Consider the following 12083-nt stretch of genomic DNA (forward strand, 5'->3'; position numbering starts at 1 on the left):
CTCAATATCAACACAGATGAAATGGATCCCCATGCTTTCCTCCAAACCACAGGCTCTAAAGTGGATTCCAAATCCCATCCCCACTTTAATTTAAGGGCCTCCCAATTAGACCGTTGGATGCCTTTCAAAGCTTTGTATAAATTGGAGATTATGCATCCAGCAGCAGAGGCTTGTTCCCCTCAGAGCAGCCACTGGCCAGAGCACACTGCCCAGGCTGCCCTGGCTCGTGGCAGGGAAATTTGGGGGCCAGACACGGTGTCCAAGCGGCCCATGGAGAGCAGCTGCAGCCCCACTGCCTCAGGACAGGTTCTGCTCCTGCCATGTGGTGTGAGAAATCCCTCAGTGCTGCTGCTGCGAGCTGCAAGTGGCAGGGCTGTGGGAGTGAGATCTTCTCAGGTGCGCTGACTGAAGTGGAAAAAATCTCAGGAGAGGGGAAAAAAAATCCTTTTAGGTTGATTTGAAATGTTTTTGCTGTTCTTCCTCTTCCCTCCTCCCCCAAACCAGCAATCAAAAAAAAAAAAAAAAATCAAAAAAACCCCAAAAAACAAAAACAACAAAACTAATTACAGAACATGGCACAAATTCAAATAGTTTTGGTCATGCTGTATTTTTCATGGTTGATTTTAAAGACTTGTTGTTGTTGTTGTTGCCCAGAACAAGGATCCTCCTGTATTTTCATAAGAAATAATACAGTCCTAGGTGGTGGAATCTTTTAAAGGGAGAAGGAAGAGCCAGTTTTTCATTCCTGTGTGAACCCCAAATGTTTCCTCCTGTCCCACTTGCATCGCCTCTCCCATCTGCCTGTGCTCCAGGGGCTGTTCCCATTCCTGGAGCCTGTGGGTGATTGCTGTCTGTAGGACTGAGCTGTCCCCTGTGTGAAGGGGGCACAGGGATCTGTCCCTGTGGAATGCAGGGAAGAGAGCTGTGGGCACAGCCTCCTTCCTGCAAGGGCTGGGTGAGGACCAGTGGATGGCTCCTTTTTCCAAGGGTCCCACAGGATGGCTGCAAAAGGCTCCTTAAGGTGGCAGATGATGCTGTGGTCTTGCATTTCCCACCTGCATTCCCCATCCTGTGCAGCTGCTGGACTGTCAGATCCAAACAGACTCTGGGTCCTGTCCCAGTCTGCTTGGAGATTAGGAGCTGCCACTCAGAGTACTTTGGATTTCCAAGAGAAATGAACCAAAGAAATGAAGAAATGAACCAAACTAGCTGGAGATGGATCATTTTATTAGCTGTATATTGATGGAAGTGTGTTTGTCCTAACTTTAAAGATCTGCCATCAGGCTGCTGAGCCCAAACTCAATCTTACTGGGCCAGCTCATTGCACTGGCACTAACTGGCTTCAATGAGTGGATTAATTTAATAATCAATGATTAAGTGGGCAAGGGGTAGGGAAGTCATTTACTTGGGCTTTTCCACATCAGTTTAGGTCTGCACTTCCCGAGGAGCTGGAGCTGCAGGGAGTTCTGAGCCTGGGTCTGTCACTCAGCAGATTCCTCACCTTTTGGACCAACTGATGGGTGCCAAATACAAGATTTGATTTTTTTTTCATCTCTTTAAAGTCATTTTTCATGGTCAAATGCCCTATTTGGCATAGTTCAAATTAGGACAGTCTTTGTTTTTGGCAGAGCAGTGGAGCACTTACAGGGTGGCTAATTTGCTGCTACCAGTAATGCCAACTGCTTCAAACTGCTGAGCCTTGAGTGAGGCATGTAGGGCCCAACTGAACTTTAAGTTCTTTTTTTCTTATGCACAGGAATGTCCCATTTTTATCAGTCTTCCCTTGAAACATGAGAATTCTTCTTTAAAAAAAAAAACCCAACAGGCAGGAAAAAAATAATTGCAAAACCCCAAGGATAAATTGTGTCTCTTTTAATGTAAAAACCACGACGTCACCATTAAACTGTCAAATTATCCTCTGTTTAATTTCTACATAAAATTTAAAACTTTCTGCAGACAGCCAATAAACCTCAAGGTGATAGGAGTTGTTTCTGCTTCCATTGAAGTTGGTGGCAAACCTCCCATTTATTTTGGTGTGTAGGATCAAACCCCCAGCACATAAATAATCCGGCACTGAAGGTGCTCTATGATTCTTCTGTCCATATCTCTCCCTTCCTCTCTGAAAACTTCTGAGGCTGGGCCTAACATTGATCTCATGCACAGGTTGGGAGCATCTTCATTTCTTCTTTCCTTTTTTTTTCCCCCCTTCTCCTCTTTGTGGGTTTTGATCTCTCCCTTTGAAATGGAAGCAGATTCCCTGCAGGGTGCTCTGTGATCATTTGCTGGGTGTAGTCGCATGCTTTCACTTCTTGCTGTAGGTGAAATGGCTCATGTGCAAGGATATTAACTCTCTGCTAGGCAGGAGCAAAGTGCTGCATTCCTTCTGTTTTCCTGGATGCTTAACAGAGGAGGCAGCTTCCCCCCAGCCCCATAAAGCCTCGGTGTGTGCCTGGAGTCCTGCAGAGCTGTGGGAGTGCAAGATGTGTGAGAGGAGATGTTTGAGGAAGAGCCAGGTCTTGGACAGAGCCACGTGTGCAGTTAGCCTGGGATAGCTGTGCTAAATAGAAGATATCACCCCTTCCTGTAAATTCATGCCCAGTCTAATGCTTGTTGTCAATTATGACCTACTGCTGCAGGAGAAAATGTCATTTCCCCTTGGTTTTACCCGAATGAAGCAGCTGGAGCTGGAAGTTGAGGAGGGAAATTACAGTGATGGGATATGTGTTGGGAGGAAAAAAAACCCAGTGTGTTTTAACAGGAGAGCTCTGGTTAGGCCCAGCCCAGAGAAGTATGTAAGAATGTGCTTGTGATTTGCTTCCAACAAAATTTTTAAGCCTATACTTAACTATAAGCATGAGTATCTCATTGCTTAGGGTTAAGCACGTGCTGAAATACTCATCTGGAGGTAAGCCCTGGCTGGCAGGGCTGGAACAGAGATCACATAACCAACCTCCGCAGCAAGAGTCTAAACCTACCCAGTCAGCTATTCTGGGGGAGTTTCCAGGAAGGCACAGAGGTTGCAGGAGGTGGATCTGCATCTCTGATCTGACAAATTTCCTGGCAGGTGCAAAAGCGACTGCTCTGAACAATACCAGAGGTGTTTGCACGATTGGCCTAAGGCTTTGTCTGCAGTAGCAGATGAGGTTAACGGGCTCTTTAAAACAAACAAACAGCCCCACCTCCCTGCAAAAATTTCAGGAAGATGGCCCCTGTGGTTGTAGTGTGATTTAAAAAAATATTTAAGCTCTGAAACTGTTCCTATAGCTCTAGAAAAAAAATCAGTCTTTCCTTCTTTGCCTCAATCAGTTCTGTAAATCTGTATCCTGAAGTCCCATCTGTATTAGAGTCAGGCTGGGCATCTCATCTTACACTCTCACATCTTGGATTTTCTTAATTTTTTTTTTTTTTTTAATACCAGGTAATGCTAAGCACTTCTTTAAATGATGTTTACTTAAGTGGGAATTTTAACAGGAAATTTTTCAAATAATTGCACTTAAAGAATGTGTATGTGTGTGTGTGTATGTGTAATGGGGTAAACTATGCTCTTTACTCCTGAAAAAATATATGTGCACACAAATAACAAGGAAGAAAGGGAAAGGAAAAGCATTTGCTTAGGGATGTGGAATGCAAAACTGCTTTTATTTTGCGCCCCTGGAGAACGTTACAACATCAATGAATGTGGTGCCATCTCTCACCATCTGTGAAACCCAGGATGGTGTTTATAGCAAGCAGAGAGAGGCAAACACAAAAGCAGAGAGCACAAGGCCAGGGTGGGTAAGCTGCTGCAGGGCTGAGCTGGCCACGCTCTGCTGGGGGCACAGGAGGGGCTCTGGGCACCCCGGGCTCCATCCAAACCGGGCTGAAGGTCCTGTTTCCATCGCTTCTGCCAAAGGCACTGTCGATGGAGCCCCCGGATTTCTCTGTCTCCTGGAGACCTGAGGGAGGTGATTGAAGTGTTTCCAGGTGTGCCTGGCTCCAGAGAGCGCTCGGGAGGGTTTTTGGTGTGCTGGTGGTTTGTGCTCTGCACTCGGGGTCTGTCCTGCAGCACCACAGCCCTGGGACAGCTGGGACAGCCAGGCCACCCCACAGGGACAGCAGCATCACTCCCATCACCCGAGGCTTTGCTGCCTTTAGGAATGCCCTCTGCAGTCACTGCTTCAGCCTCTGGTTCAGCTGGATTGCACTGGAGAAAAGGTCTGCTTCTCATACCCCAGGTTTGAGTTTGTTTGGGTTTGTCCCAGGATGAAACAATCAGGTGGAATAACATGGATGATCGTCATATGGATACATTGGTAAGGAACTGGGTGGTAGGTGGGTCCCAGACAGTGCTCCAGCAAAGACTTCACCCTTGGATTTTCATGGAGCTGATGATCCACGAAAAAGGTAACAACGTGCTGGAAACAATAGAAGTTATCTGCAAGTAAGTTCAGGAAGGCCTGGGGCTTTCAGATGCAAATACAGAAATATATTTAACATCTTGACTTGTATTCTTTTGTCATAACACAAAGTGGAAAGACAATGTTTAGTAAATGTTTACATCTTACAAAGGGGAGTTTTGCAAATTGCATTGTAGCTCTTTGGGAGGAACCAGGAAAGAGGGCAGGATGTTAACAACATAAAAAAGAATGGCAATAAAACCCACCCCTAATATTAATTGTCTAAGAGGAAATGCATCTATCTCTCATCAGGACATGGCAGACTCTGCTTTGCATTGCTGGAAGCCTGAGAACACTAATCGTTTTTTGGCATGGAGAAGCAAGTTCTTGCATACTTGAAACATAACTCATTTACAGTTGTTTTGATGGATGCTTAAAGCAGCGTGGAGAACCCCCAGGTCCCTTCGGCTGGCGAGCAGCAGAGCTCAGATGTAGATCTGGCTCTGCTCCCTGACGTGGGAACTGGAGGGGGCTGCTCTGATTAAACACCTCCATTCTGTTTTGGTCCTGAGGTTGGCTGCATTATGCAACAAAAATCTACCAACAGTTTTCCCTGTGAATTAATAACACACCTGAAAGGATTCTCCAGGGATTGTTTGCACCAGCAGGACAGCATGGAACAAGCACAGCAGCTCTGCAGCAAGGTGCAACAGCTCACACCCCCTGAGGGTCTGGGCCCCGGGGGCCAAAGCCTTGGAGCCTAAATGCTTCAGGGCAAGCTTGGCAGGGAGGAAGAGCCCAGGGAGCTGCAGCCTCATCCTCTTCCTCCTTGAAACAGCAGCTGAGGGTCACCAAGCACTGGGGCCAATGCAGCAGTGCCCCAGGACACAGGTGATGGGAAAGCAAGGACTGACCTCCAAGAACGGCCCCCAAACTGTGTGTATATTTGTGCACAGGTCTGGCTATGGAGAGAGGTGGAACAACAGGTTTGTGGCTGCAGTGAAATCCTTCATTGCTGGCCAATGCCAGACAGGGTGTAAAAACCTCAGCTGTTGATGTTGTTTACTCAGATGTGAGTCTTTGCCCCACGTTTCAGTTCCTCCCACGCTGCTGTCCAAAGATGAGTTGGAAGATGAAGATTAGCACCATCACACAAACTCCTGTGGAAGGTGGCTTGTGCTCAGCCCCCAGCCCATTTCTCATGGTGCCCAGAATGCAAAGCCCTGAAGCAAAGTGGTGCCCAAGGGCAGTTTCTCTAAGTGCTGAAAACTGTTATATTTACATTGAATTATATTTATTCCATTCTGAATCAAATCCTATGAAGCTGCAATGAATGACATTTCATTTGTTAGCAGGAAAAGGAATGGGGTTATGAAATGTGACTGTCAAGGACTCCTGCATGTAACTCAGGCGTGGCTTTGTATGGGAAGGATGCAAGAATTTCTGCATGAAGACTGGAAATCCATTTGTGGAGATACAGATGAGCTGATGCCAAACACTTCAGAGCCAAATTTTTCTTTCACTTAGGGTACAAACATGCCTATGCACTCCCTCCTTCCAGGTGTACTAAAGACCTGCTCTTCTGCTGCTGTTATTTTCACAGCGTATTCACTCCTCTTCTACACATACCATCCCTAGGAAACTGGCCAGAAGTGCATTCTAATAGTTAAATGACACCTATTTTTTTCTTTAACCCAGTTTTCCTGCATATCTTTCTATTCCTTCCTTTCCTTTCCCTCCCTTCCCTTCCCTTTCACCTCCAAGCATCCATCTTCCCTTACAGGTTAATGGCTGCCCCACTGCCATTCCTGGTGCTGCACATCCCTCGTGACAGCTGGCAGGGAAGCCTCTTCCTGCTCCACCCTCACAGGAGGTTTTGGAGCCCTGCAGGGAGCTGCACACTCACTGCTGGCTGGCATGAAAGGGCAGGAGAACTGCTCCAAACTCCACCTGGTAGTGAGGAAGGTGCAGGATCTGCTTAACCAAGAGGTTTTGCAGAAACCTCTGGAGGGAAGGAAACCTGGGAGCAGTCAGGGCTATGCAGGCTTGGGCTGAAAGCTCTGGACCCTGCCATTACAGTAATTAATGTAAGTAATAATAGAAACAAAATAAAATTCTAATTGTCCAGGGTGAATATTGGCGAAGATGTTCATACTCATATAAAACCTCCTCTAGGATCTTCTGTGAACACAAGTGAGCTCAGAGAGCTTTTTACAGCCAGAACGTCCCACAGCAATGCTGTGTCCTAACAAAGTGGGAATGATCTGCAGGACCTTTAGCTTTTTACACCAGGAGATTTTGTTTTCTTAAGGATCTTTTTCACAGACACCACTGGTCAGACTTGCTCATGTTGGGCTGTGATAATGTGGCAGCTGGGATAAATAAAAGAAAGAGGACATTTAGGATATCTGACTTCTAACGTGATTGGTACTGGGAATTTTTATTTGTTTTTATTGCATCAGGAAAAAATCTGCAAAATCTCCCAAACTGGAGCATTTTAGAAAGCAATTGAATGTTTAGGCTTTGGCCTCCCTCTCATTTTCTGTGGGAGAATATCAAGTCAAATGTTCAGAAGCATCACAGTTCTTTAGCCAAACTCCTTGTGGGTACTTGGTAGGTTTCCCTTCCCTGTTTCTAATTTGGTTTATACCCCAAAGCCAACTGGTTTTTGCTTTTCGTTCTGTGGGTGGGAAAGCTTGTGAGAAGGTATTAACAGCTATGCATCCCAGGCAAGCGATTTCTTCTCTGAACTTTCCTGGATGCGTGGAGGAAATTCTTCTCCACATCAACAGCATGTTTTCAGACCTTTGTTGTTGTTGTTGTTGTTGTTTTGTCAGGCAGATCTACATCAGGAAATCTGAGCACCTGGAGAAGGTTCAAGTGCAGACTGAGCTTCAGGTCTGAGCTTGGACTCGACAGATATTAATAACAACTACAAATCTTTCATCAGCAGAGCTCTCCTGCGTGTTCGTAATGCCTGAAATATTGTTTATTGCTCAGGGTCTGCTGTTCTGGCTGTTCCTCTCTGTGCACACATACAGGATAAGTGATTCCTGCCACTTCAGCAGCTTTCACCTCTGGTTTGTCTCTGCTTCCCAGCTGGGGTTGGTGCCCTGGATGGTGCAGCACCAGCCTGGGTCGGGTCTGTCTGTCCAAACCCCTTCCTTGTGGTGGGGCAGCAGCTGGGAGCTGCTCCTGTCAGCAACAGGCACAAAACGAGATGGTCATGGGCAAGCTGCAGGGTCCTGGGAGAGCCACACTGCTGAGGGCTCCTGACCTCCTCCAAGTCATCCCACTCGCCTGGCCATAGGAACTGGCTGCTCACAGGAGCTTGCTGTCATCCCACCTCTTCCACTTGATCTGAGAGGGAGAGCTACACTTCAAAGCCCTCCTGTTTCCTTCTTTGCTGTTGACTGTGTTTTGGAAAGGGTTTTTGTTTCTCTTGCAGCTGTTAGAGAGGAGCCAGTCCCTGGGCTCTGAACCTCTCTTCTTACTCCTTCACTTTTCAGGAGTGACAGCCACCTCCCAAGGAACTTCTTTCCAGAGGCAGAGGACAGCTGAGTCTCTGTCTGACCTCGGAGAAAAGGCAGACCGTCAAAAAGAGAGGCAAAAAGTGTGAGGATATGATTTTCTTTTGGGGTAGAAAGACACTGAGGAATCTCCTGTGTCAAGGTTTACCCAAGCTTGCTTTCCCAAACCCAGCTGGTTTCTGTCACCCTCAGAAGCCCCCAGAGATGTCCCATGAGAGCTTAATGGGCTTCACTGGCCATGTGTTTGGGATAGGGTAGTAATTCCTGAAGCAATCCCCTAGCTGGGGGGAAATGTGTGCTCCAAACACAGCAGGGACCACATAAAATAGATCACTGTTCTTTAGTCAAATTGTACTTTGTGTTAGTACCATAGTTTCTTCCTCCAAGAAAAGATTAATGATCAAAACCTTACCTACATTTCCAAATTAAATTTGTTAAAATTCTGTCTCCAGTATGTGTGGGAGAAAGCCCTCACTAACATTCATTTTAAAGTTCAATTCACTGCTGAGGTTTTAGGGCTAATAATGAATTTAGCAAGGTACTAGTTAAGCTTTGATGCTAATTATTTTAAGTATCATAGGTTCTGATTCAGAAGACAGTAATCACAGGTCATTATTACTGACATTATTAGGTTAAGTTAAAAATTAGCTTTTAGGCTTAGAGCCTCATGTACTAATGCACTCTGAAATGAAACACCTGTGTGATGCCTTAAGAGACAATTGAGGGAAATTACGTCCTTAATTAAATGAGCTGTGTTGTTACAGGGATGAAAAATGGCATTTGCACCTTTAGACAGCAATTTTCCATTGCTGAAATGGGACACTGGGAAAAATGATCACAGATTTTGTAGAAGAGCTGTGACTTTGCTTTGAGATATTGGGGTCAGTGCCCCACACACTTCCAGGAGTAAGTTGAACCAAAACTAATTTTGTTGGCTGGGCTCTTAAATGTACTAAAATAGGATCAGCATGTAGGGGCTTTGTGTCTTTAGGAGAACACACACAAATCCAGTTGTGTGGCACAGCTTTGATGGCAGGAGATAGCACAGATTCTTTTCTTTCTGAGACTTTCCTATTTGGGCACCTCTGCCGCATCCAGCAGTAGCCCTGGCATTCATGGAGGGAGGATGAAGCAGTTCCTGCAGGATTGGCTCTTACCTCTGTGGCAGCTGGGATGGATCCCCTCACGTGTGGTGCTCAGGGTGCCCATCTCCTCTGCCAGCTCAGGGCAGGTGATGGCCCTGCTGGGTCTGTCCAGCAACCCCAGGACCCTGAGAAAGCACAGAAAGTTGGCTCCAAGAGGCACTTCCCTCTGGCTTTGTGCTCCACCATTGACAATTCCTTTCCAGGTGCACTGAAAGGTACTAGTTTTAATAATGTTTTAAATGGCATGGTTATTTCCATATGGACTATTCTACTTCCTTTAGCTTAGGTTATCTTTGGTACAGAAGCATTGGGAAGGGCTCAATATTTGCATTTCAATGGGACCCTCTAGGTATAAAATCCATCGAAAAGTATCTGCAGGCGTGTTTGTGTGGGATTTTGGTCCCCTTGCATCTTGCAAAGAATTGACAGATATTTAATTCAGAGAGGGAAGGAAGCAGGATAATGTCCTCATCTCCAAGTGTAAAGTTTCTTTCCAAGGAACTACGGAAAGCATGGATAATTGAATTCGCCCAAGAGCATAGCCCGAAATAGGGCACAGATTCCAACCTCTAATCCTTCCCTGCAGCCACGGGATCATCTTCCTCCTCTTGATCATAAGGAAAACCCAGGAGCTGCTTGCACTGCAGTGCAGGAAGGCAGGACAGGGCACTGCACCACGGGGATGGATTAGGATTATGAGGGGCAGCACCTGGAGTGCGGGGGCCAGGGAAAAGCAAATGCAGCAGTCACCAAACCAGTCTGGCTGCCCCAGCCCGAGGGAACACTCTCCTCCCAGCCAGCATCAGCCCACGGGGAGTTCAGCACGGAGCAGGACAGCCCAGCAGGGCTCCAATTCACCTCTTGCCCTTCTCACTGGCGTTTGGGTTTTCCTGCCTTTGTTCTTGCTTGGACTGGGGGTCTTTCCTTCTGGTTTTTTTCAGACACATCAGGGCCTCCTGCAGACAAAAGGAGCCTGGTTCTGCATGTGTTTTGGTACATGTCCATTACATCCACTTTTCTCCTCTACCTGTCCAAAATAGGGCAGGGGTTGGCTTTCGTTTTTGGAATGAGCTACTAAAAATACATGAAAATGGAATCTTCTCCTTCCAAAAGTTGTGTCCAGCTGAAAAGCTATCTGCATCACCCATATGTACTCAAATTTACAGAACCAGTCTGGATTGTTCTGATAAATCTCTCTAAGATTTAAAAAAAAGGGGACTATTCCATTGAAATTGTTGGGGGAAAATGCACAGGAACACCTACAGAATATGGAACCTCAGGAGCTAAAGACTCCCTATTGCATTTTGTGTCTTGAAATACTGGCAGATCCCGGTTTATTGAGTTCTAAAGAGAAAAATAATGAGTGGATTACTCTGAGTGTCAAAGCACTTCAGTGTGCTGAGCATGCCATCTCTTTGGTTTTCTTCTTCTGAAGAGAGAGGGAGGGAGATGGAGGAAGAGTTGGAGAACTTGGCACCGGGAAACGGCTCTTTGACTCTCATTCCACTGCTTTTGCTGGTGGGTAATTAGTTGGTTGCCAGCGGTGTATCTGGCTCTAAACAGAATTCACTGCATCACCCAGGAATTGTGGGTGGTGGGAAGTTCTGCCCATGGGGCTGTGGATTAAGTGTGTTGGTGCTGGAGGATAGGGTGTTCCTGTGAACAGAGAGCCCTCGACTTAGGAATGTGCTCCTCACAAAGGTATGCCAAAGCCCTGGGGCTCCCTGCATCCAGGGTGTGATGTAAGATACAGCTCTTTGTTGAGAGCTTTTCTCCTGACATCCTTGCAAGCCAGGCAGATGTGTGGATATCTCCCAGCAGTTACTCCTGGAAGGAAACATTACTGGATATCCTAAGGGGTAAACAGTGCTCAGAGCTAAGTTCAGAGGTGTTGTCTCTGTTTTCTCCAGCTCTGAATTCACCACTAACTATTTTTAGGGCGAAGCACTCATGTCTCACAAGCAGTGGCAGTTTCCAGTATGAATCCCAGACCTGCAGAGTACCCTTTTTGAAATCCAGAGGCATGAGGCATCTGCCAAGACTTAGTTTCATTCCAGACCCACAGCTTAGATCACACTCGATGAAAGAGCTGCCAGAGGGAGATGGGAATGGATGGCTTGGAAGAGCAGGAGGCAAGCAGTGGGGCTGGTGCTGGGCTCCATCCAAGCCCTGCTCCAAAGGCCAGCTCCTGGCCCTTCAGCTCCTGGGAGCCAGGAAAGATGAAAGTGGATCAAGGTGATGGCCTCTCCTGAGGATGGCAAAAGCTGTGAGCTGCCAGGACAAGGTGAGCACACCCTGCACCTCCCTGTGCTGCCACTTGCCTTTCCTGGTGTCCCTCACCCTGCTCTGCACAGGAATCTTCTGCTGCCTGTTAATCAGGCTTGGAGGTGTTTTCTTCTCTAGCTTCTTTGTGCTGTCTGTGATGAGGGAGACACCAAAGCCATCAAACAAAGTTGTGCTCAACTCCATGATTCCCTGTGCTCCCTCCTTTGGCTCATTTGCATCGCAGGACAACTGCTGCTTATTCATCTGTGAATTTTATTTTCCATCCTGCAATTTTCATTCAAGCTTAGGATGAAAGCAGCTGCTGTTGTGTACTTAATAAGGATCTTCAAATATTTATTCCTAGACCTTTTAAAGACACTTTCTTATCATTCAGGCTGAAATTTTACCCTGAACTAGTCTAGTTTCTGACAGGTTGTTTGAAGGGATAAGGTCTTTAGTTCTAGATGGAATTGAGGGAGGAGAAGAAGAGAAGGGATAGGGACAGACAGACATACAGAAGCAGATGGACTCTTCCTTTCTTATCCCCATATTTCCATGCATCAGCCTAGTGTCTGCCATTCCTGGTTATGTGGGAATCCAGGTCCAAGCAATCACCACGCTTGGTTGACATCAGTTGCTTGCCCTTGGGTTTCCACCTCTTCCAGGCAAATGCCCTGTTTGGAGGGAAGAGGAGCTGCTTGTGGCCTCCAAAATTCACAGGACAACTAATATTGGATGCTCAGAAATGCTCCTAGCTGAAGTTTCCT

The 12083-nt window shown here is 46.5% G+C and overlaps 1 protein-coding gene and 1 long non-coding RNA gene across 7 annotated transcripts in view; one reads left to right on the forward strand and one right to left on the reverse strand.

Annotated features, from left to right (window-relative positions):
- The window catches only part of BMP2 (bone morphogenetic protein 2), an 83335-nt gene that overhangs the window by 29837 nt on the left and 41415 nt on the right, over window positions 1-12083 (forward strand). The window lies entirely within an intron of this gene.
- LOC130251491 (uncharacterized) overlaps window positions 3621-12083 on the reverse strand; it is a 30148-nt gene continuing 21685 nt past the window's right edge. For all 6 annotated transcript variants that reach the window (XR_008840167.1, XR_008840163.1, XR_008840166.1 and 3 more), the window contains one exon: window positions 3621-7950. This is a non-coding gene — a long non-coding RNA (uncharacterized LOC130251491). The remainder of the gene's footprint in view (window positions 7951-12083) is intronic.

The sequence above is a fragment of the Oenanthe melanoleuca genome, chromosome 3, assembly GCF_029582105.1.
Source record: "Oenanthe melanoleuca isolate GR-GAL-2019-014 chromosome 3, OMel1.0, whole genome shotgun sequence".
NCBI classification, from domain to species: domain Eukaryota; kingdom Metazoa; phylum Chordata; class Aves; order Passeriformes; family Muscicapidae; genus Oenanthe; species Oenanthe melanoleuca.